The 27743-nt window shown below is 40.1% G+C and overlaps 1 pseudogene; it reads left to right on the top strand.

The window, feature by feature from the left end:
• Window positions 1-21719: 21719 nt before the first annotated feature.
• Window positions 21720-22469, top strand: LOC119878028 (annotated as a pseudogene).
• Window positions 22470-27743: the final 5274 nt, after the last annotated feature.

Here is a 27743-nt window from a genome sequence, read left to right as displayed (position 1 = left end):
TGCAGAACTCTCTGGCCAGGAGATATGGTACAGGTAGGAGTTTGTGCTGGTGTTCTAGGAGAGGGGCCAGCCATGCTGGGACTGAATCAAGAGATTTGCAAATACTTGGTTCAGAATTCATTTTTAAAATATGTACTTTTATGTTTTTGACTATTTAAAAAGCTGTAATGAAAATAACACTTGACAGATAAATGATTATATATATATATATAATGGAATATTACTCAGCCATCAGAAAGGATGGATACTTATCATTTACAGTGACATGGATGCAACTGGAGGGTATTATACTGAGCAAAAATGTCAATCAGAGAAAGACAATTATCATATGGCTTCACCCATATGTGGGACATAAGAAACAGCACAGAAGGGATGTCTGGGTGGCTCAGTGGTTTAGTGCCTGCTTTTAGCCCAGGGAGTGATCCTGGAGTCCTGGGATTGAGGCCCATATTGGGATCCTTGCATGGAGTCTGCTTCTCCCTCTGCTTGTGTCTCTGCCTCTCTGTCTCTCATGAATAAATAAATAAATAAATAAATAAATAAATAAAATATTTTAAAAAAAGAAACAGCACAGAAGATCACAGGTCAAGGGAAGGAAAACTGAATGAGAAGTAACAGAGAGAGAGAGAATCCATGAGAGACTCTTAATTGTAGGAAACAAACAGGGTTGCTGGAGGGGAGGTGGGTGGTGGAATGAGGTAACTGGGTGATGGGCATTAACGAGGGCACGTGATGTGATGAGCACTATTATATGCAACTGATGAGTTATTGAACTCTATATCTAAAACTAATGATGTACTATATGTTGGCTAATTTAATTTAAAAGAAAGAAAACAACACACATACATGAATAAAATTGATAATAAGTGAACCATTAAAAAAGCAACACATAATCAAATTATTATATGTTCACTCTGTTGGCTCATCAAAAGAAACTAATTGCAATTGATAGATTTTATAAGTAAGCATTATAAATTTACATTTACAGAGTACATTTGTACTAATAAAAATGTATTTCCATGTATATATTTGGATTCTATGTAGTAATTATTTGGAACACAGAAGTTTTATAACCACTCCCATCCTCAAAGCAAACTAACAAAAAGAAAAAGAAAATCAATAGGCTTACATGGTTTTTTACTGGTTACTTTCACCTCTAATAACAAAAGTAGTAATGGCAATGATAGAAGCTAAGTCTTACTGTGCCAGGTAGTGGGCTCAGTTTTCTACATCTTTCAGAGCAGATAATCACCACCAGTTCTGAAACTTACCAAATGAATTGGTGCAAACTAGATGCAAATTTGTCAGTAGCTCCAATGTGATACTTGTGCCAACAGATCCCAAGGATTTCTTTGTTATGACCCTGCAAAACTCTCCACAAAGCAGGGTGCCTACAGATGAATACCACTGTCTCAGCAATGTACATCTTTGCTGCCTCTTCTACACTGGTAGCTCTCTGGCACAAGTAAAATCTTCATATGCAATCATTGAACACCAGCTGCGATGAAAATTAACACCTTTCCCCCCACTTTAAAGTGTGACATAAAGTCCCCCACTTTATGAGTGTGACAGTCATCCTTTCCTTTCACCAGTTCATTTCTCTAAAATCTATTTCCTGCTATCAAATTGCTGCCATCTGCTTGTGACTTCCTGAATGCTAAGTGGATTCCTTCGTGTCACCAGGTGGTGAGCTCTAGGTCATGGGAGTAAAAGGACCAGACTGACTGTTTCTGGGTGGCAGCATCCAGCGAGCACTGGAAGAGAAGTAATGAGGCATACTGGAAAGTGAGAAGTAGGTTGTCATTGGTTTCCATGACTGCATAGATCCTCAAGGGCCACCAACATGGTGATTCTTCCTGCCTACAAGTTATCTTATATAGAAATAACAAATAATGACCTACCATTGCACTCAGAGCAAAAGCCAAAGATCTTATACTGTCTGCATCTCCTACCCCCTTACTCTCTGATTTTATCTTCTGCTACTCTCCCTCTTACTCCTTTCAACCTGGTTTTCTTCCTGTTCCTCAAACACACTAGTTATGGTCCCACATCAGTGCTAGGCTCCTTCCCCAAATATCCACATGGCTCATTACCTCACTTCCTTCAATATTTGCTTAACTACTTCTTTCTAGTTGATATTGTTGACCACTCTACTTAAAATTGAAACATCCCACACTTACTAGCACTTCTTATTATTCCTGCTTCATTTTTCTTAATCAAATTTATCACCAACATACCTACTTTATATTCACTTATTTATTTCTCTCTCCTTCCACTAGAATATAGGTTTTGTGAGGGTGAAGACATTCTTTTGGTCACTATTCTATCCCCAGTAACTAAAACGGTGCCTGACACACAGCAGATGCTCAGAAAATACTTGTTAAATGACTGTCTGGGGTTTAGATTTGAAAAACCCTTAGGTTTCAATCCAATTCAACCTCTGGTCTGGGTCAATGAGAAAAACCTTGGATTTAGTATCAGAAAACCTGAGTTTAAATTATGACTCTATCACTCATTAGCTAGATTAAGTTGAATAAATCATAATAGTTTTTATGGATCTCAGTTTTCTAATACTGATATGATGGATCATAATAATGATTAAATGAAGGCACACTTTGAAACCATTAACCTATAGATAAATGTTGGATTTCATTCTACAATAAAACCCTTATGTTTCTCCCTGGCAAGATATTACCCAAGTCTAAAGATCTCCAGGGCAAGAGGTTATCTGTATCTTCAGACTATTGCAACCACTGAATATAATTTTTTTTGCCAGTCTGAGAGGTGAAAGTGATATCTTCCCATTTCAATTTGAATGATTTTCATTATAACAATTATAACACCATTTTCAATGTTTATTGACCATTTAGCTTTCCTTTGTCATGAATCTCCTGTTCATTCGTTTTATCCATTTTTGGTTTTTGGAAAGATTACCATTTTCTTACTGATGTATGACATTTGTAGACTATAACTACAGTGAATATTATCAAATACTCTTTCTAGTTTACTATTTCTATTTATCTAGTTCATCATTTGTCTTTTTAAACTTTGTTTCTAGATTATTGTTTTGGCCATACAAAGGAGATAAATTATTATTTTAACATGGTCTAATGTATCAATTGTTTTACTTATGGGTTCTAGATTTTGTTCTTGCTACAAAATTCTTTACCATGCCAAGATTGTAAACATATTTGCTAATATTTTCTTATATAATTTCTGTGGGTTTTTTATATTTAATACATTTGGGATTGATCAGGAATAAAGTTCTTACAATACGCTAAATTTTAAGAAATAGTTGGATCTATTTCAGAACTCTATTTTGTTCCATTTCTCTCTGTACTTTTTTTTCCCAGTGCCAAACTATTTTACTCTATATAACCTTATGATATTCTCTTTTAAAAATATCTGATAGAGTTGACCTCATACTGTTCTCTATCCCTCACTGCTCATGTCCATCATCATGTTACTCTTCTAGAATTTTTCTGGACATTTTGCCTGTAAATTTAGTAGCACTTTTTCCAAGTTTCCTCCAACATCTTTACCAATATTTCTATTGTAAATAATATTTCATATTTGATTAAAATCTTGAACAGCATATAGCAGTATCTTTCCATTTACTTATGTCTTCTTTTAAGACCTTTTTATTCTTTGTGTAGGTGATGTGCATTTTGTGTTTATTCCTAAGAATTTTATCCTTTTGGTAGTTATTATAAATAAGATAGTGCAATTATATTTTCTATCTAATTGACAACTGGGAAGCTACAGAAGTTATGTAATAAATTTGTAACCAACCGTCTTAGTGAATTACCTTACTACTTTGAATAGTTTTTAATAATTTATCTTCTCAGGGTATGCAATATCTGCAAATGAAATCAAGGTAATTTTCTAATGTTTGTAACTTTCTTTTATCTAATTGGTTTGGCTAATACTTTCAGAACACAAAAATAATATTGTAAATATTAAATAATATTGTAGATAAGTTGCATTCAAGCCTTGTTCCATTTGATGGAGTTAGTTTTAATGTTTTATCATTAAGGATGATCTAGACACACACACACACACACACACACACACACACACACGGTATAGATCCATATATATGTTTTTTTCCGTAATGCCTAAGATTTGTCAAGTGCCTTTTTGGAAACTGATGCGACTGATGCGATATCACAAGTTTTCCTCTCTGGCTATTAATATAGTACATCATATAATGTATTCCTTACCATTAAACCATTACTGCCTTTGTGGAATGAACTGCTTTACTTTATCATAATATAATTAATCCAGCAATAAAAGTCTACAGATTTTATTCACAATTGCAAAGTTGAAAAGTTTGAAAAACAGAAAAGGCAAAAATCAAAGCCCCAAAACCCCAAAAATCCACACATCTGGCAGTTAAAACCTGATCTGAACTGATTCAAGATTATAGATTTTATTGATTTTAGTTATTGTTACACTTTATACATTTGGCTTCTGAGATATTAAATTGTTTGAATATCCAATGCTTTCTGAAGGTTGCATAAACAATGAAGTCATCATGTTACATTTCTAAAATTTAAAACACTAAATTCTGAAACAATTTGGCTCCAGCTGTTGCAGACAAGGGATTATAGATCCATGATACATGATGGAGTGCAGGAGGGACCGGAGGCAGAGAGATCAATCTTTGAGTTGGACTCTGAATGATGAGTAGTAGTTCACACAATAAAGAAAGAAATAGCATTCCTAGCAGACGCATGAAAAGAATTGGTATGTTTTGAGAAAAATGAGCTCAGTATGGCTGAGGGGTATGGTGTGTGGAGGAAAAGAGTGGTGGAAAATGAGGCTAGTCAGATAAACTTGAAACAAATTATGAAAGATTTTGCATGTTAAGAAGTGCAAACTAAATACTCTTGTGTCTGAGATACTTCTACAGTAATTTGAGGGTGGGAATGGGGATGAAGGTAAGTATTGGGGTAGGATAGAGACAGGTATTAGAGCATGAAAAAAAGGGAAAGAAAATAATAGTCTCTGAAAATGCAGAATACATAAAATGGCAAATTCTACATCCAAAAGCAGGGTAGGGGAAGAATTTCCTTTTAGGGTCTAACAATCCCAGACTTCTAAGAAAGTCTAGAAAACCTAAGATTAGATTCACAGTAGTAGACACCAAACTATTGATGTTTATATGGAACGAGTCTTATCTAATTCAACAGGGAAATGGGAGACACCACAGAAAAAGATTACATAATATTTTCAAGCAGCTAAGCTTTGAAAAAACTCCATGGAAATATTGTGCAGCATAAGACAAAAAAATTGATAAATATACTTGAAGATACAACAAATTGCCATTGAAAGATCATGGATGCAGAATTCAAATATACCAGGGTTCAAATTCTGTCCTTTCACTTCTCTGAGTCTGAGTTCCTTCATGTGTAAAAAGCAGATGATACATGTATTTTCAATGGTTCCTTTGTGAGGATTATCTATATAAATCAGAAGAACTTTTAATCTCTGTTGGCAACTAAATTTGGGAAAAATTATGTGAGCCAGATTTTCATCAAATTTTGAGGACAGATTCAGGATAGTCCACCTTAAAATATAGGTTCATAGTGTGCTTGAAATTCTCTTTGGTATTGCCTGGAGACACTTCAGAAATAGGCAGTCATTTTCCAGGAAAACTGAAATCAAATATGGATTTTCCAAAAATATGAATTATACTTCTTAGTCATATTTTATATAAGAATACCTTAATATGTACTTATTAAACATATAATATTTTATATATATTTATATAAATATAGAGCATATTTTATATGTGGAAATATATTGAATATTCCATATTTATTCTTAAAATATAAACGAAAAAAAGTGTCCCTGAAATTCACTCCTCTCTCCCCTCCTGTACCATTCATTCTGTGTTGGTTTGGCTCTTTGTCAGCTGGTTTATAGATATGAAACATTTACCTTCTCTACCAGACACAGCCTCCTAGGAAACGTACATATATCACTTTCACTATGATTGTTCCTGTCTCTGGCAGTAGCCCTGCTAGGCCAATCTGCCTTCCCTAACCTTCTTAGAATTCTGATGAACACAATGTTCTGCTTCTTGCTACAAAATTTATCATCCTGTCTCCCTCCAAAAGGAAGAAATTTGATGGCCTTTAAGATGCACAATGTGCTGGTTAAATTAAAACAAAGTTATAGTAGGCTTGGTGATGGTAGATGCTGATACCAAGGGGAATGAGGAGGATAAAGTTTTCCTACTGGCTCAAATCATATGTCCCTACACTCAGTCTAATGAAGAAGGCATTGTGATGAATAAGATAAAAACAGATAAAAATACTTCATACAGGGTGATAAATGCAAAGATGAAGATTTGGGACAACCCAGTACAGATGGAGTGGGAGGAAAAGAGTTTTGAGTGAAGGTTTCAGAAATGACACAGAAATCACTTCGAAAGATGAGCAGAAGTTATCAAAAACAATAGGCAGTTCAGACTAGGGTGAGGTAGGGGCATTTGGAGAATCTAAACAAAGGCACAAATAAAATAGAAATATTGAAGTTAAGGGGTACCTGGATGGCTCATTCCATTAAGCTACTGAGTCTTGATTTTGGCTCAGGTTGTGATTTCAGTGTTTTGAGATCAAGGCCCCATTAGGCTCCACACTGGCCATGGAGCCTGCCTAAGATTCTTGCTCCCTTTCCCTTGGCCCCTCCCCCTTTCTCTCTGAAAAAGAAATACTAAAGTAAAAGCCACAACAAGATGAAGTAAAAATATACCAGGAGGAAGGCAAGGTCCAGATAAATAAGATACTTGAAACACATACCAAGAAATCCAGAGAGCAATGATGAGATGCTTAAACAGGAATATGGTAATAAAATATATGATGGGCAAGCATATCCTGGTAGAAGTGTAGTATGTGCATTTGTGAGACATAAGTAAACAACAAGGAGATTAGTTAGAGTCCAGGTAAGAAAATGTGAGCCTAAACCAAGCCATAGCAGAAGCTGATGTAGTTGGAGTAGCTCCCTGCAGTATCTACAACCAAAAACTTAGCTGCCAGGTTATATGAGCACAAAGTTGACAAAACACTTTATTGTGTCCATTGAATTTCAGATATCATAGAAATTATAAAGGGAAATTTCATAATTCCATCCACCCAATTTTATTTTGTGTTCTTATATCACCTACCAGTCAGAGTTTCTTGGAATTTTTAGAATCAATAGAAACCTCAAACAAAAATTCCCTAATCTGAGAAGTCCCCTCTCAGTCAAGTCAACTGTGCTCCCATCAAGCTTGACTGTAAGGCTAAATTAAAACAATTATATAACTATGGTTTATGTTGGCTCTGGAAGCATTCTTAACCCACCCCTGGGTCTGCTCCTTTTCCTAAGATCTGCTAACCATGACTACCTTAGATGTTGGATACCTTACTTGCTTGGACTTGGAATTATTTCATGATCACCTTTTCTTGTCTCCAATGATCCAGCTTTTGGAGTGACCCTGGGCTTTTTTATATTACTGACTGTTACTTTTTAGGAACCCAGTCCAATCCTGAAGTTTCTGGCCCTCCCTCCCTAGTGCCCACCAGTGAGGGCTGAGAAAAGCCTAGAAGAATTTCCCTTAGTAAATCTGAAAGCATTTGTTGTATAGGTATTTCCCAAAGTTCATTCAGTAGAACACTAGAACTCAGGAGAGTATCAAAAAGTGTTCCATGAACACAAAAAGTGTTCCATAGTCAAATATGTCTGAAAAGGCCTCCATTGTTTATTCCTTCTGTGGAGATTCAGAACAACCAATAACACATTTTAATGGCTCTGAGGAGTGTTCTCAGGAAGAAATGTGTTTAATGTTTAACAGTACTTACAAGCTTATCTGGCCAAGAAAACATTTTGTTTATCATAGAATATCTATGAAAATCCTGTAACATATTACGATTTTAGGAATATTAGTTACATATTTGGTCTGTTTCAGTGCTTTTAAAATATCATAAGAAAAGGTTATGGTGGAAAGAATGAGATTTGAAATTAGATAGAAGAACTAGCTTCCAGCTCTTGTTGCCCAGTTAATTCAACTTGAACAAAATCTCTATACATCTCTGAGATTTCCCTTCCATCTGTAAATACACACAAATATCTATCTATCATCTATCTATCTATCTATCTATCTATCTATCATCTATCTATCATCTATCCACACACACATATATATAATATAAATAATATGATATTTATATATTATATATTATTTATAAATACAGCCCTAAATTTATAATATATATGAAATATATATATACCGCTTTATGTATTAAACTATATATAGCTTATATATATTATATAATAAAATCGTGACAGCAGCAACAGTAAAATTCTCATTTACTGAGGTTTCACTACATGCTGGGTAATTATTATTTTTTTTTTGTTTTTTTTTGTTTTTTTTTTGTTTTTTTTTTATTGGTGTTCAATTTACTAACATACAGAATAACACCCAGTGCCCGTCACCCATTCACTCCCACCCCCCGCCCTCCTCCCCTTCTACCACCCCAAGTTCGTTTCCCAGAGTTAGCAGTCTTTACGTTCTGTCTCCCTTTCTGATATTTCCCACACATTTCTTCTCCCTTCCCTTATTTTCCCTTTCACTATTATTTATATTCCCCAAATGAATGAGAACATATAATGTTTGTCCTTCTCCGACTGACTTCACTCAGCATAATACCCTCCAGTTCCATCCACGTTGAAGCAAATGGTGGGTATTTGTCATTTCTAATAGCTGAGTAATATTCCATTGTATACATAAACCACATCTTCTTTATCCATTCATCTTTCGTTGGACACCGAGGCTCCTTCCACAGTTTGGCTATAGTGGCCATTGCTGCTAGAAACATCGGGGTGCAGGTGTCCCGGCGTTTCATTGCATTTGTATCTTTGGGGTAAATCCCCAACAGTGCAATTGCTGGGTCGTAGGGCAGGTATATTTTTAACTGTTTGAGGAACCTCCACACAGTTTTCCAGAGTGGCTGCACCAGTTCACATTCCCACCAACAGTGTAGGAGGGTTCCCTTTTCTCCGCATCCTCTCCAACATTTGTTGTTTCCTGCCTTGTTAATTTTCCCCATTCTCACTGGTGTGAGGTGGTATCTCATTGTAGTTTTGATTTGTATTTCCCTGATGGCAAGTGATGCAGAGCATTTTCTCATATGCATGTTGGCCATGTCTATGTCTTCCTCTGTGAGATTTCTGTTCATGTCTTTTGCCCATTTCATGATTGGATTGTTTGTTTCTTTGGTGTTGAGTTTAATAAGTTCTTTATAGATCTTGGAAACTAGCCCTTTATCTGATATGTCATTTGCAAATATCTTCTCCCATTCTGTAGGTTGTCTTTGAGTTTTGTTGACTGTATCCTTTGCTGTGCAAAAGCTTCTTATCTTGATGAAGTCCCAATAGTTCATTTTTGCTTTTGTTTCTTTTGCCTTCGTGGATGTATCTTGCAAGAAGTTACTATGGCCGAGTTCAAAAAGGGTGTTGCCTGTGTTCTTCTCTAGGATTTTGATGGAATCTTGTCTCACATTTAGATCTTTCATCCATTTTGAGTTTATCTTTGTGTATGGTGAAAGAGAGTGGTCTAGTTTCATTCTTCTGCATGTGGATGTCCAATTTTCCCAGCACCATTTATTGAAGAGACTGTCTTTCTTCCAATGGATAGTCTTTCCTCCTTTATCGAATATTAGTTGCCCATAAAGTTCAGGGTCCACTTCTGGATTCTCTATTCTGTTCCACTGATCTATGCGTCTGTTTTTTTGCCAGTACCACACTGTCTTGATGACCACAGCTTTGTAGTACAACCTGAAATCTGGCATTGTGATGCCCCCAGATATGGTTTTCTTTTTTAAAATTCCCCTGGCTATTCGGGGTCTTTTCTGATTCCACACAAATCTTAAAATAATTTGTTCTAACTCTCTGAAGAAAGTCCATGGTATTTTGATAGGGATTGCATTAAACGTGTATATTGCCCTGGGTAACATTGACATTTTCACAATATTAATTCTGCCAATCCATGAGCATGGAATATTTGTCCATCTCTTTGTGTCTTCCTCAATTTCTTTCAGAAGTGTTCTATAGTTTTGAGGGTATAGATCCTTTACATCTTTGGTGAGGTTTATTCCTAGGTATCTTATGCTTTTGGGTGCAATTGTAAATGGGATTGACTCCTTAATTTCTCTTTCTTCAGTCTCATTGTTAGTGTATAGAAATGCCACTGACTTCTGGGCATTGATTTTGTATCCTGCCACGCTACCGAATTGCTGTATGAGTTCTAGCAATCTTGGGGTGGAGACTTTTGGGTTTTCTATGTAGAGTATCATGTCATCGGCGAAGAGAGAGAGTTTGACTTCTTCTTTGCTAATTTGAATGCCTTTAATGTCTTTTTGTTGTCTGATTGCTGAGGCTAGGACTTCCAGTACTATGTTGAATAGCAGTGGTGAGAGTGGACATCCCTGTCTTGTTCCTGATCTTAGGGGAAAGGCTCCCAGTGCTTCCCCATTGAGAATGATATTTGCTGTGGGCTTTTCATAGATGGCTTTTAAGATGTCGAGGAATGTTCCCTCTATCCCTACACTCTGAAGAGTTTTAATCAGGAATGGATGCTGTATTTTGTCAAATGCTTTCTCTGCATCCAATGAGAGGATCATATGGTTCTTGGTTTTTCTCTTGCTGATATGATGAATCACATTGATTGTTTTACGGGTGTTGAACCAGCCTTGTGTCCCAGGGATAAATCCTACTTGGTCATGGTGAATAATTTTCTTAATGTACTGTTGGATCCTATTGGCCAGTATCTTGTTGAGAATTTTTGCATCCATGTTCATCAGGGATATTGGTCTGTAATTCTCCTTTTTGGCGGGGTCTTTGTCTGGCTTTGGAATTAAGGTGATGCTGGCTTCATAGAACGAATTTGGAAGTACTCCATCTCTTTCTATCTTTCCAAACAGCTTTAGGAGAATAGGTATGATTTCTTCTTTAAACGTTTGATAAAATTCTCCTGGGAAGCCATCTGGCCCTGGACTCTTGTGTCTTGGGAGGTTTTTGATGACTGCTTCAATTTCCTCCCTGGTTATTGGCCTGTTCAGGTTTTCTATTTCTTCCTGTTCCAGTTTTAGTAGTTTGTGGCTTTCCAGGAATGCGTCCATTTCTTCTAGATTGCCTAATTTATTGGCGTATAGCTGTTCATAATATGTTTTTAAAATCGTTTGTATTTCCTTGGTGTTGGTAGTGATCTCTCCTTTCTCATTCATGATTTTATTAATTTGAGTCTTCTCTCTCTTCTTTTTAATAAGGCTGGCTAATGGTTTATCTATCTTATTAATTCTTTCAAAGAACCAACTCCTGGTTCTGTTGATCTGTTCCACAGTTCTTCTGGTCTCGATTTCGTTGAGTTCTGCTCGAATCTTTATTAACTCCCTTCTTCTCTTGGGTGTAGGATCTATTTGCTGTTTTTTCTCTAGCTCTTTTATGTGTAAGGTTAGCTTTTGTATTTCAGTTCTTTCCAGTTTTTGAATGGATGCTTGTATTGCGATGTATTTCCCCCTTAGGACTGCTTTTGCTGCATCCCAAAGATTTTGAACGGTTGTATCTTCATTCTCATTAGTTTCCATGAATCTTTTTAATTCTTCCTTAATTTCCTGGTTGACCCTTTTATCTTTTAGCAGGATGGTCCTTAACCTCCATGTGTTTGAGGTCCTTCCAAACTTCTTGTTGTGATTTAGTTCTAATTTCAAGGCATTATGGTCCGAGAATATGCAGGGGACAATCCCAATCTTTTGGTATCGGTTCAGACCCGATTTGTGACCCAATATGTGGTCTATTCTGGAGAAAGTTCCATGTGCGCTTGAGAAGAATGTGTATTCAGTTGAGTTTGGATGTAAAGTTCTGTAGATATCTGTGAAATCCATCTGGTCCAGTGTATCATTTAAAGCTCTCGTTTCTTTGGAGATGTTTTGCTTAGAAGACCTATCGAGTATAGAAAGAGCTAGATTGAAGTCACCAAGTATAAGTGTATTATTATCTAAGTATTTATTCACTTTGGTTAATAATTGATTTATATATTTGGCAGCTCCCACATTCGGAGCATATATATTGAGGATTGTTAAGTCCTCTTGTTGAATAGATCCTTTAAGTATGATATAGTGTCCCTCTTCATCTCTCACTACAGTCTTTGGGGTAAATTTTAGTTTATCTGATATAAGGATGGCTACCCCTGCTTTCTTTTGAGGACCATTCGAATGGTAAATGGTTCTCCAACCTTTTATTTTCAGGCTGTAGGTGTCCTTCTGTCTAAAATGAGTCTCTTGTAGACAGCAAATAGATGGGTCCTGCTTTTTTATCCAGTCTGAAACCCTGCGCCTTTTGATGGGGTCATTAAGCCCGTTCATGTTCACAGTTACTATTGAGAGATAGGAGTTTAGTGTCATCATGATATCTATTCAGTCTTTGTTTTTGTGGACTGTTCCACTGAACTTCTTCTTAAAGGGGAATTTTAAGAGTCCCCCTTAAAATTTCTTGCAGAGCTGGTTTGGAGGTCACATATTCTTTTAGTTGCTGCCTGTCTTGGAAGCTCTTTATCTCTCCTTCCATTTTGAATGAGAGCCTTGCTGGATAAAGTATTCTTGGTTGCATGTTCTTCTCATTTAGGACCCTGAATATATCCTGCCAGCCCTTTCTGGCCTGCCAGGTCTCTGTGGAGAGGTCTGCTGTTACCCTAATACTCCTCCCCATAAAAGTCAGGGATTTCTTGTCTCTTGCTGCTTTAAGGATCTTCTCCTTATCTTTGGAATTTGCAAGCTTCACAATTAAATGTCGAGGTGTTGAACGGTTTTTATTGATTTTAGGGGGGGATCTCTCTATTTCCTGGATCTGAATGCCTGTTTCCCTTCCCAGATTAGGAAAGTTTTCAGCTAGAATTTGTTCAAATACATATTCTGGCCCTCTGTCCCTTTCGGCGCCCTCGGGAACCCCAATTAAACGTAGGTTTTTCTTCCTCAGGCTGTCGTTTATTTCCCTTAATCTATCTTCATGGTCTTTTAATTGTTTGTCTCTTTTTTCCTCAGTTTCCCTCTTTGCTATCAACTTGTCTTCTAGGTCACTCACTCGTTCTTCCACCTCGTTAACCCTCGTCGTTAGGACTTCTAGTTTGGATTGCATCTCATTCAATTGATTTTTAATTTCTGCCTGACTAGCTCTAAATTCTGCAGTCATGAAGTCTCTTGAGTCCTTTATACTTTTTTCTAGAGCCACCAGTAGCTGTATAATAGTGCTTCTGAATTGGCTTTCTGACATTGAATTGTAATCCAGATTTTGTAACTCTGTGGGAGAGAGGACTGTTTCTGATTCTTTCTTTTGAGGTGAGGTTTTCCTTCTAGTCATTTTGCTCAGTGCAGAGTGGCCAAAAGCAAGTTGTATTGGGAAAAAGAGAAAAAGAGAGGAGAGAAAGAAGGAAAGAAAAGAGAAAGAGAAAAAAAAGGGAAGAAAAAGAAGAAAAAAAAAAAAACGAAAAAAAAAAAGAAGAAAAAGAGAAAGAAAAAGAAAGGAGAAAAAAAGGGGGTGGGGGAAGGAAACAAATCAAAAAGCAAAACAAAACAAAAACAAAAACAAAAACAAAAACAAACAAACAAAAAAAGAACCACCGGGGAGTATCTTCTGATTCTGTGTACTTTAAGTCCCTTGGCTTCTCCTGGAAGTTGTCCGTCTAGCTGGTGTTCTGGGGGAGGGGCCTGTTGTGCTGATTTTCAGGTGTTAGCAGTTGGGGGAGCTGCTGTGCCCCTGCCTGGTGCAGGGCTCGGTGGGGGTTGTTTACCCCGTGAGGCCGCAGGAGGAACAGCCCCAGTGGCGGGGCAGCTCTGGAAACCTGGATTCAGCTCCGGCAGGAACTCCGTCTGCAGGGCCTGGAGGCTCCGGGCGGGGCCGCTGATGTGCTCAGCTGGGGCAGGAGCGTCCTCGCTGTCCTGGGCCCTCCCGGCCTCTGCCTGTCCCGGGGGAGGCGGGATCCTGGGCTGTGTCCCGGCGCCCTGTGCTCCGGGGCCTGTGCTGTTGGATTCGCGCTCCCGGGCCGCGCAGCCCCCTCCGCGGAGCCGCCGCCCGAGCCCCTCCGAGCTGCTCCTGGAACCGCGCAGCCCCCTCCGCACGGAGCCTCCTCCTCTGCCCGAGCCCCTCCGAGCTGCTCCCGGGGCCGCGCAGTCCCCTCCGCGGAGCCGCCGCCCGAGCCCCTTCAGCTGCTCCGGGTCCAGCCGGGTCCCGCCGTGCGCGCTGCAGCCCTTAGGGAGCTCGGCGCACTCTCCTGGGCGCGCAGTTGCTGTTACTGTCCCGGGGAGCCCGAGGGCATCCTCGCCCTCCTGGGTCCTGCTCCCACTCCCCACGAGCCCCTTTCCGCCCGGGAAGGTTGGTGCAGCTCCTGCTCCTCCGGGACGGGGCTCTCCTGTCCTGGGGACACTCGCCCCGGCCTCAGCCCGGCTCCTCGCGGGGCCCCTCCCCCTTGGAGGCCTTTGTTTCTTTACTTCTTTTTCCCCGTCTTCCTACCTTGATAGAAGCGCGAACTCTTCTCACTGTAGCATTCCAGCTGGTCTCTCTTTAAATCTCAGGCCGAATTCATAGATTTTCAGGATAATTTGAAGGTTTTCTAGGTAGTTTGGTGGAGACAGGTGATTTGGAGACCCTACTCTTCCGCCATCTTGCCCCTCCCCTCCGCTGGGTAATTATTTTGAGTCATAAAGCTCTTTGTAAATGTCATTAGTTATAAACACCAATAGTTTTTATCTGTGATTCTAATTCTTTAATTCTACTTCACTTCCCTTAGATAACCAAGGCTTTGGAATAGATGATATTAGTAATTTCATTCTTTAATCTCAGTGACAGAGTCAGGCTTCAATCTTTACAAGCTCAGTGTTTCTACTTTATGCCTTCTCTCCCATGCAGAACTCCTCTTCCACCTTTTCTGCCTATTCACTTCCACTTGGTAAGTGTGAAGCTGCTCAGTGCCATTGTTTTTTTGGTTGTCTTGTCAAGTCTTATATTTTATTGTGTGTGTGTGTTTGTTGTTGTTTTTAAGTGGCATTTCTTCTGTTTTGCACTACTTATACTAATCTGAACCATGTCTTTCCAAGCAGTAGCATCAAGAGTGTGAGGTGTGAGGTGACTTTGGAATGTATATATTTCTAATTTAGTTATTTTACAAGAACTTGTATAGTTATTTTCTACACTTGGTACTGTTCTAAATTAGTTATGAATATTAAATCACTTAATGCTTATCACAACCCTGAACAGAAGATATTATTATTGCCATTATGATAACAGGCAAGACAAAAGCAGGTTAATTATTCTACCCATGTAATCAGAAAGTGACAGCACTAAGAAATGAACCAAGGCAATTATTAGAATCTATAGCTATGCTCTCAGTATTATGTTATATAATGCCTACAATACTATATAGTGTGGGAAAATCTTATTTATTCTATGAGGCCCACTTCATGTAGCTCCTCCTGAGCCCTAAGCCCTCCTATAAGAATTTATAGTACAGGGAACTTTTATGTATTCTATGGCACCCACTTCAAGTAGCTCTGCCTGAGCCCTAAACCCTCCTCTAGCTGGACTCCTAAAGCTTTATGATAAGCAACTGGAAAGCTATGAACTCACACAGACTTCAGCTATTCTGGCTTTTCTACCTACAACCCATGTGATGTTTGACATGTCATTTTAGCTCTTTGAACCTCCGTTTCCTTATATATAAAATACTTACATTGCTAGTTTGTTACAAAGATTTAGTGAAGTCATGCCTGGTCCAATATAGGCTTTTATTTTTTTAAAAAAAATAAATAAAATAAATAAATTTATTTTTCTTAGTGTTCAATTTGTCAACATACAGAATAACACCGAGTGCTCATCCCGTCAAGTGCCCAACTCAGTGCCCGCCACCCAGTCACCCCCACACCCCATCCTCCTCCCCTTCCACCATCCCTAGATCGTTTCCCAGAGTTAGGAGACTTTCATGTTCTGTCTGTCTTTCTGATATTTCCCACTTATTTTTTCTCCTTTCCCCTTTAATCCCTTTCACTATTTTTCATATTCCCCAATGAATGAGACCATATACTTTTTGTCCTTCTCCGATTGACTTATTTCATTCAGCATAATACCCTCCAGTTCCATCCACGTTGAAGCAAATGGTGGGTATTTGTCATTTCTAATAGCTGAGTAATATTCCATTGTATAGATAAACCACATCTTCTTTATCCACTCATCTTTCGATGGACACCGAGGCTCCTTCCACAGTTTGGCTATTGTGGACATTGCTGCTAGAAACAGCGGGGTGCAGGTGTCCCGGCGTTTCATTAGATCTGTATCTTTGGGGTAGATCCCCAGCAGTGCAATTCCTGGGTCGTAGGGCAGATCTATTTTTAACTCTTTGAGGAACCTTAATACAGTTTTCCAGAGTGGCTGCACCAGTTCACATACCCACCAACAGTGCAAGAGGGTTCCCCTTTCTCCATTCCTCTCCAAAATCGTTTGTTACCTGCCTTGTTAATTTTCCCCATTCTCACTGGTGTGAGGTGGTATCTCATTGTGGTTTTGATTCGTAATTCCCTGATGGCAAGTGATGCAGAAAATTTTCTCATGTGCTTGTTGGCCATGTCTATGTCTTCCTCAGTGAGATTTTTGTACATGTCTTTTGCCCATTTCATGATTGGATTGTCTCTTTGCTGTTGAGTTTAATAAGTTCTTTATAGATCTTGGAAACTATCCTTTATCTGATACGTCATTTGCAAATATCTTCTCCCATTCTGTAGGTTGTCTTTTAGTTTTGTTGAATGTATCCTTTGCTGTGCAAAAGCTTCTTATCTTGATGAAGTCCCAATAGTTCATTTTTGCTTTTTTTCTTTTGCCTTCCTGGATGTATCTTGCAAGAAGTTACTGTGGCCAAGTTCAAAAAGGGTGTTGCCTGTGTTCTCCTCTAGGATTTTGATGGAATACTGTCTCACATTTAGATCTTTCATCCATTTTGAGTTTATCTTTGTGTATGGTGAAAGAGAGTAGTCTAGTTTCATTCTTCTGCATGTGGATGTCCAATTTTCCCAGCACCATGTACTGAAGAGACTGTCTTTTTTCCAATGGATAGTCTTTCCTCCTTTATCGAATATTAGTTGACCATAAAGATGAGGGTCCGCTTCTGGATTCTCTGTTCTGTTCCATTGATCTATGTGTCTGTTTTTGTGCCAGTACCACACTGTTTTGATGACCAAAGCTTTGTAGTACAACCTGAAATCTGGCATTGTGATGCCCCCAGCTATGGTTTTCTTTTTTAAAAATCCCTGCTGTATGAGTTCTAGCAATCTTGGGGTGGAGGCTTTTGGGTTTTCTATGTAGAGTATCATGTCATCGGCGAAGAGGGAGAGTTTGACTTCTTCTTTGCCAATTTGAATGCCTTTAATGTCTTTTTGTTGTCTGATTGCAGAGGCTAGGACTTCCAGTACTATGTTGAATAGCAGTGGTGAGAGTGGACATCACTGTCCTGTTCCTGATCTTAGGGGAAAGGCTCCCAGTGCTTCCACATTGAGAATGATATTTGCTGTGGACTTTTTGTAGATGGCTTTTAAGATGTTGAGGAATGTTCCCTCTATCCCTACACTCTGAAGAGTTTTGATCAGGAATTGATGCTGTATTGTGTCAAATACTTTCTCTGCATCTTTTGAAAGGATCATACGGTTCTTGTTTTTTCTCTTGCTGATATGATGAATTACACTGATTGTTTTACAAGTGTTGAATGAGCCTTGCATCCTAGGGATAAATCCTTTTTGGTTATGGTGAATAATCTTAATGTACTGTTGGATCCTAATGGCTAGTATCTTGTCGAGAATTTTTGCATCCATGTTCATCAGGGATATTGGTCTAAAACTCTCCGTTTTGGTGGGGTCTTTGTCTGGTTTTGGAGTTAAGGTGATGCTGGCCTCATAGAACAAGTTTGGAAGTATTCCATCTCTTTCTATCTTTTGGAACAGCTTTAGTAGAATAGGTATGGTTTCTTCTTTAAATGTTTGATAGAATTCCCCAGGGAAGCCATCTGGCCCTGGACTTTTGTGTCTTGGGAGGTTTTTGATGACTGCTTCAATTCTCTTCCTGGTTATTGGCCTGTTCAGGTCTTCTATATCTTCCAGTTCCAGTTTTGGTAGATTGTGGTTTTCCAGAAATACATCCATTTCTTCTAGATTTCTTCTAGATTGCCTAATTTATTGGCATAGAGCTGTTCATAATACGTTTTTAAAATCGTTTGTATTTCCTTGGTGTTGGTAGTGATCTCTCCTTTCTCATTCATGAGTTTCTTAATTTGAGTCTTCTCGCTCTTCTTTTTAATAAGGCTGGCTAATGGTTTATCTATCTTATTAATTCTTTCAAAGAACCAACTCCTGCTTTTGTTGATCTCTTCCACAGTTCTTCTGGTCTCTATTTCATTGAGTTCTGCTCAAATCTTTATTAACTTTCTTCTTCTGCTGGGTGTAGGATCTATTTGCTGTTTTTTTCTCTAGCTCCTTTAGGTGTAAGGTTAGCTTTTGTATTTGAGTTCTTTCCAGCTTTTGGATGGATGCTTGTATTGTGATGTATTTCCCCCTCAGGACTGCTTTTGCTGCATCCCGAAGATTTTGAACCGTTGTATCTTCATTCTCATTAGTTTCCATGAATCTTTTTAATTCTTCCTTAATTTCCTGGTTGACCCTTTCATCTTTTAGCAGGATGGTCCTTAACCTCCACGTGTTTGAAGTCCTTCCAAACTTTTTGTTGTGATTTAGTTCTAATTTCAAGGCATTATGGTTTGAGAATATGTAGGGGACGATCCCCATCTTTTGGTATTGGTTCAGACCCGATTTGTGACCCAGTATGTGGTCTATTCTGGAGAAAGTTCCATGTGCACTTGAGAACAATGTGTATTCAGTTGAGTTTGGATGTAAAGTTCTGTAGATATTTGTGAAATCCATCTGGTCCAGTGTATCATTTAAAGCTCGCATTTCTTTGGAGGTGTTGTGTTTAGAAGACCAATCGAGTGTGGAAAGAACTAGATTGAAGTCACCAAGTGTAAGTGTATTATTATCTAAGTATTTCTTCACTTTGGTTATTAATTGATTGATATATTTGGCAGCTCCCACATTCGGGACATATATATTGAGGATTGTTAAGTCCTCTTGTTGGATAGATCCTTTAAGTATGATATAGTGTCCCTCTTCATCTCTCACTACAGTCTTCGGGATATATTTTAGTTTATCTGATATAAGGATGGCTACCCCTGCTTTCTTTTGAGGACCATTTGAATGGTAAATGGTTCTCCAACCTTTTATTTTCAGGCTGTAAGTGTCCTTCTGTCTAAAATGAGTCTCTTGTAGATAGCAAATAGATGGGTGCTGCTTTTTTATCCAGTCTGACACCCTGCACCTTTTGATGGGGTCATTATGCCCATTTATGTTCACAGTTACTATGGAAAGATATGAGTTTAGTGTCATCATGATACCAATTGAGTCCCTGTTTTTGTGGATTGTTGCATTGGACTTCTTCTTAAAGGGAATTTTAATAGTCCCCCTTAAAATTTCTTGCAGAGCTGGTTTGGTGGTCACATATTCTTTCAGTTCCTGCCTGTCTTGGAAGCTCTTTATCTCTCCTTCTATTCTGAATGACAGGCAATGGATAAAGTATGGATGGATAAAGTATTCAAGTGATGGATAAAGTATTCTTGGCTGCATGTTCTTCTCATTTAGGACCCTGAATATATCCTGCCAGCCCTTTCTGGCCTGCCTGGTCTCTGTGGAGAGGTCTGCTGATAATCTGATATTCCTCCCCATATAAGTTAGGGATTTCTTGTCTTTTGATTTCTTTAAGGATCTTCTCTTTGTCTTTGGAATTTGCAAGTTTCACTCTTAAATGTCGAGGTGTTGAACAGTTTTTATTGATTTTAGGGGGGGATCTCTCTATTTCCTGGATCTGAATGCCTGTCTCCCTTCCCATGTTAGGGACTTTCTCAGCTATGATTTGTTCAAATACACTTTGTCATCCTCTGTCTCTTTTGGCGCCCTCAGGAACCCCAAGTAAAGGTAGATTTTTCCTTCTGAGGCTGTGATTTATTTCCCTTAACCTATCCTCATGATCTTGTAATTGTTTTTCTCTTTTTTCCTCTGTTTCCCTCCGTGCCATCAACTTTTTTTCTATGTCACTCACTCATTCTTCTACCTCGTTAACCCTCCTTGTTAGGACCTCCAGTTTGGATTGCATCTCATTTAATTGATTTTTAATTTCAGACTCATTAGATCTAAATTCTGCAGTCATGACATCTCTTGAATCCTTTATGCTTTTTTCTAGAGCCACCAGTAGCTTTATAATTGTGCTTCTGAATTGGCTTTCTGACACTGAAAAGTACTCCAATTTTTTAACTGTGGGAGAGAGGACTGTTTCTGATTCTTTGCTTTTAGGTGAGTTTTTCCTTCTAGTCATTTTGCTCAGTGTAGATTGGCCAAAAACAAGTTGTAATGGAAAAAGGATAAAAAGGGAGAAAAAAGAAAGAAGAAGAAAAAGAAAAAAAAGGGGGGGGAACAAACAGAAAACAAAAATCAAGGGGTTGTATCCTCTGATTCTATATACTGCAAAGCTTTGACTTCCTCTGGAACTTTCCAGCGCTGCTTGGTCAATAACTTGCTTTTCCCCTGTCCTTCTAGCTGGTCTTCTTGGGGAGGGGCCTGCTGTGCTGATTCTCAGGTGTGTGCACCTGGGGGAGCTGCCCAGCCCCCTGCTAGGTTGGTGGCTCAGTGTGAATTGTTTATCCTGTGAGGCCCCCTGCTCTGTCTTAGGTACAAGGTGACAGCAGGGGGAGCAACAACAGTGGTGGTTGCCACCTCTCCAGCTCTGGAGTCAGCTCCCTCAGTAACTACCGCAGCTCCCAGTCTACAGGGGCCTGGATGCTCCATGGGCGGGGGGCACCGATCTGCACAGCTTGGGGCAGCCCAGTGGCAGGAGCGTCCTTGCTGTCCTGGGCCGTCCTGGCCTCTGCCTGTCCTGAGGGTAGCGATGGACCTTTGCCTGTGTCCCCCAGTGCCCTGGGCTCCAGGGCCTGCACCGCTGGAATCACGCTCCTGGGCCTGGGTCCGCGCAGCCCCCTCTGCGTGGAGCCACCACCTGAGCCGGGCAGAGCTGCTCCTGGGGCCCGGCCGGTCGCATGCTGCAGCCCCTTAGTGAGCTCAGCTGCGGGGTGTGGCGTGCTCTCCCCTGGGGGCGCAGTTCCTTTGTTAGTGCCCCTGGGAGCCTGAGGGCATCCCTGCCCCTCCTGGGATCTTGCCCGAACTCCCTGCGAATGCCCTTCCATCCGGGAAGATGGGTAAAGCTCCTGCTTCTCTGGGTCGGGCTTTCCTGTCCTGGGGGCACTTGCCACGGGGCCTTAGCCTGGCTCCTTGCAGGGGCCCCTCCCCCTTGCATGCTTTTTTATTTCATTATTTTTTTCTGTCTTCCTACCTTGATAGAAGCATAAATTCTTCTCACTATAGCATTCCAGCTGTTCTCTCTTTAAATCTCAGATGGAATTTGTAGGTTTTCAGGATGATTTGAAAGTTATCTAGGTTAAGCTGGTGGGGACAGGTGACTTGGAGACCTTACTCTTCTGCTATCTTGCCCTGCCACTCTGGATTCTTAATCTCTCTTTCTGGAACCACCCAGCCTAGAACTCACCGGGAGAGGCAACTCCCCTGCTCCTTCCCTCCACCATGGAGTGCTTCTCAGCCCTGAACCCCAGTGGCCTGCTCAGGTCAGTATCCAATATGAGCTCTGAGTTTGGCCGGAAAGTCTGGACTTCACCTCCACCACCCCAGCGACCCTTCCGAGTCTGTGATCACAAGCGGACGGTCTGACAGCTGCCACTCGCCAGGAACTGCTGGACAAGGCAACAGAGGCCCTCCTGCTGAGTGGGATGCTAACATTGGTGCTGGAGGAGGATGGGACCGCTGTGGAGAGTGAGGACTGCTTCCAGCTTTTGGAGGATGACACGTGCCTGATGGTGCTGGAGTGTGGGCAGAGCTGGAGCCCCAGCAGGAGTGGGATACTGTCATATGGCCTGGGCCGGGAGAAGCCCAAGCACAGCAAAGACATCGCCCGCATCACTTTCGACGTATACAAGCAATACCCTCGAGACCTCTTTGGCAGTCTCAATGTCAAAGCCACATTCTACGGGCTCTACTCCATGAGTTGTGATTTTCAAGGACTTGGCCCAAAGAAAGTACTCAGGGAGCTCCTCCATTGGACATCTGCACTGCTGCAAGGCCTAGGCCACATGCTGCTGGGAATTTCCTCCAGCCTTCGCCACCTAGTAGAAGGGGCCGAGCAGTGGCATTGGCAGCAGCAGGGTCGCCTCCATCCCTACTAAGAAGGGGCTCTGAGCTGCTCTCTGCCCCTATACTTGTTCCAAGACACACTGTAAGGACTCTGACAGCATCGGCTTTGGAGATCTGAGGATAGTGCATATGAAAGAACTCACCCAATTTCCCCATGGTCTTCTGACCCCACTGCCACAGGTCCCATCGGCATAAGGCTTTATACCTCTAGCCTATACCCTTTCCCGAAGAATACTGTCTCTTCCTAGCCATCTTTCCAGCTTCCCCCTTACCCTAAAAGGCCACAAGCCCATCCCTAAGCATCTTGATTCCACTCAGACCATTGCTACATCTAGATTTCTTACAATTCCTCCTGTCCCTAAGCTTCCCAGTGCACTGTATTCAGCCTTTGACTTCACCTTGAGATCTCGATTTCTTTATATCCTTCTCCCCAAAATAACAAAAACATTTCCAATAAAAATATAAAAATAAAAAAAAATCTCTCTTTCTGCTGCTTCATTTTTGGTGCATAGAAATGCAACCGATTTCTGTATATTTATATTGAATCCTATGACCTTACTGAAATAGTTTATAAATTGTAGCAATTTTTAGTGGAGTCTTTCAGGTTTTCTGTTTATGGTATCATATCATTTGCAAATATTGAAAGTTTTACTTCTACCTTATAGGGACTCCAACATGTGTACACACACATGTACCAGGCTGACCCTCCCCTCTTGTAGGTTCCAGGAGAACAACATGAGACAGATAGAGGGCAAACTGGACACCTTGTGTGACTTTGTTCAGTGCTGCAATCAGATGCCATTGCTGTGGTGTCAGCCCAGGAGCAAGGTGTGCTGCCTGGGGAAGATGCAGGCCCTTCCTTACCACTATGTGCATTTCCGGGAGCTACAGGGGCCAGACATGCTGTCGGATGGCCGGTGTGCCCAGGCCAGCTCCGCCGTGAGTCCTCAGCTGTTCCGGGCCCGGGGCGGGAAGGGGTGGTTTTACTGTGCCCCAGGGCCAGACGTTCCTGTCCGGAAGCATCTGGATTGTTCTCTTCGCAAACCAAGGGGTTCACGTTTGCTGCTGCATGCATAGCCCATCGCCCATCCGAGGTGCCTCCAGCTGCCCCTGTCCTAGGGGCCCAGAGCCTGGCCTCAGGGTTGTGGTCGGGACTTGGTCCTTCAGCACGCAGTTCCCAAAAGGCTCTGGGCAAGGCTCGTGTGCTGTGGCTGTCAGGCTTCGCTCTGGCTTCTGAGGCTCCCAGGCCAGGGGGGAGCAGACAAGTTCAAAACCAGAACAGAGGGAGCCCAGCGTCAGAGCCCTGGGGCTGCCTGGGGGAGGCAGGGCACGCTCCCGCACCTGAACTGGGTCTTGAAGCGGCAGCCGCGCCTGGAGGCCAGCACCCGGGGAGAGGGAGGGTATCAACAAGTCCTACCATGTCAGTCCTGAGGGGTCATGAGGCTGAACCCTCTTGGCCGAGGGCACCAACGCTTTCGGCTTCCATCTCCGAAGCCTTTTCAGTGACCTAAAAAAAAAAAAAAAAAAAAAAAGATCCTGAATGTCATTTATTTATTTATTTGTTTGTTTGTTTGTTTGTTTTTGTCTGATTGCTGTGGATAGAACTTCCAGTACCATGTTGAATAAAAGTGGTAAAAGGGAACATCCTTGTCTTGTCCCTGACATTAAAGGAAAAGCTCTGTTTTTCCCCAATGAGAATGATGTTAGTTGTCAGTTTTTTATATATGGCCTTTATTATGTTGAGATATATTCCCTCTAAAGCTACTTTGTTGAAAGTTTTTATCATGAATGGATATGGTACTTTGTCAAATACCTTTTTGCATGTCTATACAAATTATCATATGGTTCTTAACCTTTTTCATGTTTATGTGTATCACATTGATTGATTTGTGAATACTGACCCATCCTTGCAACCAAGGAATAAATCCCACTTGATCCTGGTGAATGATTTTTTTTAAATGTATCGTTGAATTTGGTTTACTGGTATTTTTTTGAGAATTTTGCATTTATATTAATCAAGAATATTAGCATATTTTTGTGGCATCTTTATCTAGTTTTGGTACAGAGTTATGCTGAGCTTTAGTATGAATTTGGAAATTCTTCTTCCTTTTCTATATTTTAGAATAGTTTGAGAAGAATGGGTATTAATGCTTCTTTACATGTTTTGAAGAATTCCTCTGTGAACCCACCTGGTCTTGGACTTTTTGTTTGTTGGGATTTTTTTTATTACTGATTCAGTTTCGTTACATGTTATTGGTCTTTTCTATTTCTTCCTATTTTTGTTTTGGTAGTTAGTAAATCAATCTTTTAGTAAGTTTCATTTACATTTGAAACTGTTTTTTTTTTTCTCCTCTCCTCACGTTTTAGGTATATGTTATCATATTTTATACTTTTTTATGAGTTCCTTGACTTTTTACAGAAATATTCATTTTTACTGCTTTTGTGTTTCCTATCTCTATCCTATCATTTTTTATCTCTCCTTTCCACTGAAATAGTTCCCTTTAGTATTTCTTGCAGTGCTAGTTTAGTGGTCATAATCCCTTTAATTTTTGTTTCTCTGGGAAACTCTTTATCTCTCCTTTTATTCTTTTCTAAAAATATTTTATTTATTTATTTGACAGAGAAGGGGAGCCTAAGCAGATGGAGCAGCAGGCAGAGGGAGAGGGAGAAGCAGACTCCCCACTGAGAAGGGAGTCTAATGCAAGGCTCAATCTCAGGATGCTGGGATCATGACCTGAGCAGAAGGAAGAGTCTTTTGTTTTGTTTGAATTTAACATGATTGAGTTTATTTTATTTTTACATTTTTTAATTTAAATTCAATTTGCCAACATATAGTATAACATCCAGTGCTTAACCCATCAAGTGCCCTCCTCAGTGCCAGTCACCCAGTTACCCCATCCCCCACCCTTCCACAACCCATTGTTTGTTTCCCAGAGTAAGAAATCTGTCATGGTTTGTCTCCTTCTCTAATTTTTCCACAGAGTCTTAAATGACCGAGCGACCCAAGCGCCCCCCCTTTTATTCTTTTTTTAAAGGTTTATTTATTTATTCATGAGAGATACAGATAGAGAGAGAGAGAGGCAGAGACATAGGCAGAGGGAGAAGCAGGCTTCCCACAGGGAGCCGGATGTGGGACTCGATCCTGGATCCTATGAGCCAAAGGCAGATGTTCCACCGTGGAGCCACCCCGGTGTCCCAACCATCCTTTTATTCTTAATGATAGACTTGCTGGATAAAGTATTCTTGCCTGCATATTTTCCCCTTTCAACACTTTCAATTTATCATGCCACTCTCTTCTGACTTGGAAAGTCTGTTGAGAAAGCTCCAACTAGCCTTATGGGTTTTTCCTTGTAATTTAAGGACTTCTTTTGACTTGCTGCTTTTAGTTTTTTTCTTTATTACCATATTTTTCCAATTTAATTATAATATGTCTTGGTGTGGGTCTGATTTTGTCGATTTTGTGTGTGGAGTTCTCTGTGCTTTCTGAATCTGGATATTTGTTTTTTTTTTTTTCCAGATTAGGGAAGTTTTCAGCTATAATTCCTTCAAATAAAATTTCTGCCCCCTCTTCTCCTCCTCCTTCCTCCTCCTCCTCCTCCTCCTCCTCCTCCTCCTCTTCTTCTTCTTCTTCTTGGACTCCTATAATATGAATGTTATTACTTTTGATAGAGTCACTGATTTCCCTAAATCTTCTCGTTTTGCATAATTATTTTCTCTCTCTTCTGTTTAGGTTGATTACTTTCCATTACTCTGATTTCTAGATTACTCATTTCTTCTTTTGCTTCTTCCTTCTCCTCTTCATCCATCAAGCATGTTTCTCATTTCATTTATTGAATCCTTTATCTCTATGTTATTCCTTATCTCTGTGTTAAAGGTCACCCTCATGTCCTCCACTCTGTTCTTACACTCAGTGAATATCCTTGTGTTAATTGCTTTAAATTCCCTATCTTTGATGTTACTTCTATCTGGTTTTGCATAGTCTTTGGCTGTGGCCTCGTCCTGTTCTTTCATTTGGAATAAATTTCCATCTCTCCATTTTTTCTGCTTGTTTGTTCTGTTTCTGTGCTTAAGAAAGTCAGCTGCATCTTCTCCTCTTGGAAATAGTGACTTTATGAAGAAGAGGTCCTGCTGTGTAGTGTCTCTTATTCACCAGAACATGGTACTTCATTAGAGTATTCTATGTGTGTTCCTTACACCCTTCTGTTGTGTCTGGGTAACTTGTCCTTTCAGCGCAGTCATCTACAGTGACTCTCTGCCTGTTGTTGCTCATGATTGCTCTCTGTGGTGTTAGTGGGACTCACAGAGGCCATCTCTAAGGGAGTGTGCCCACCAGGGAACTTTGGAGTGGCACCAGGGTGTTAGCAAAATTTGTGATGGGCCACTAGTCCTATGCTAGGTACCCTGAACCACTGTGGCAGTTGGGGGTCTGCATGCCAGGGCAGTCAGGGCTGTAAGGTTGGGAACAGCATGCAATAATGTACATTAGCCCCCTTTTAGAATTGAGAAAACAGTGTACAGAGAGTTTAAGTAACTTCCCTATGGCAACATAGCAGAATTGGAAAGAAAACCTATTTAAATTTGTCTAGATGTTTGTTTAATTTAGAATTTCAGTAACTTATCTAAGTAAATAATTGTTTTTGCTTGACATCTATCAAGTGTATATAACATAGTTTTGGTAATGCTAAGCTCAATGGTTTGAGGGTCCTTTTCGAATTCCAAGAACAGCAACTAAACTGGAGGATAATGAACATCAAACTTTGCCATAGTCCTTATTCTACCAAAACTGCCTTTGCCAAGTCATTCTCCTTCTTTAGTCCTCAGAGTTTCCATCTATATAAGAACAATTAAATGCATTTTGAAAGCCATTATATTCTGAAATTCATAGCATGTAACTGAAAATTGCTATCTGGAAAAAAATGGAGTTAAGCAATTTTGACTTGAGCAATACTCCATTGTATTTATTTATTTATTTATTTATTTATTTATTTATTTATTTTGTTCTTTTTTTTATTTTTTTATTTTTTATTGGTGTTCAATTTACTAACATACAGAATAACCCCCAGTGCCCGTCACCCATTCACTCCCAACCCCCGCCCACCTCCTCTTTCAACACCCCTAGTTCGTTTCCCAGAGTTAGCAGTCTTTACGTTCTGTCTCCCTTTCTGATATTTCCCACACATTTCTTCCCCCTTCCCTTATATTCCCTTTCACTATTATTTAAATTCCCCAAATGAATGAGAACATATAATGTTTGTCCTTCTCCGACTGGCTTACTTCACTCAGCATAATACCCTCCAGTTCCATCCACGTTGAAGCAAATGGTGGGTATTTGTCATTTCTAATAGCTGAGTAATATTCCATTGTATA

This window comes from Canis lupus, chromosome X (genome assembly GCF_011100685.1).
Source record: "Canis lupus familiaris isolate Mischka breed German Shepherd chromosome X, alternate assembly UU_Cfam_GSD_1.0, whole genome shotgun sequence".
In the NCBI taxonomy this organism is placed as follows: Eukaryota; Metazoa; Chordata; class Mammalia; order Carnivora; family Canidae; genus Canis; species Canis lupus.
The sequence above is the reverse complement of the archived record's forward strand: the minus strand, read 5'-3'. Positions and strand labels throughout refer to the sequence as shown.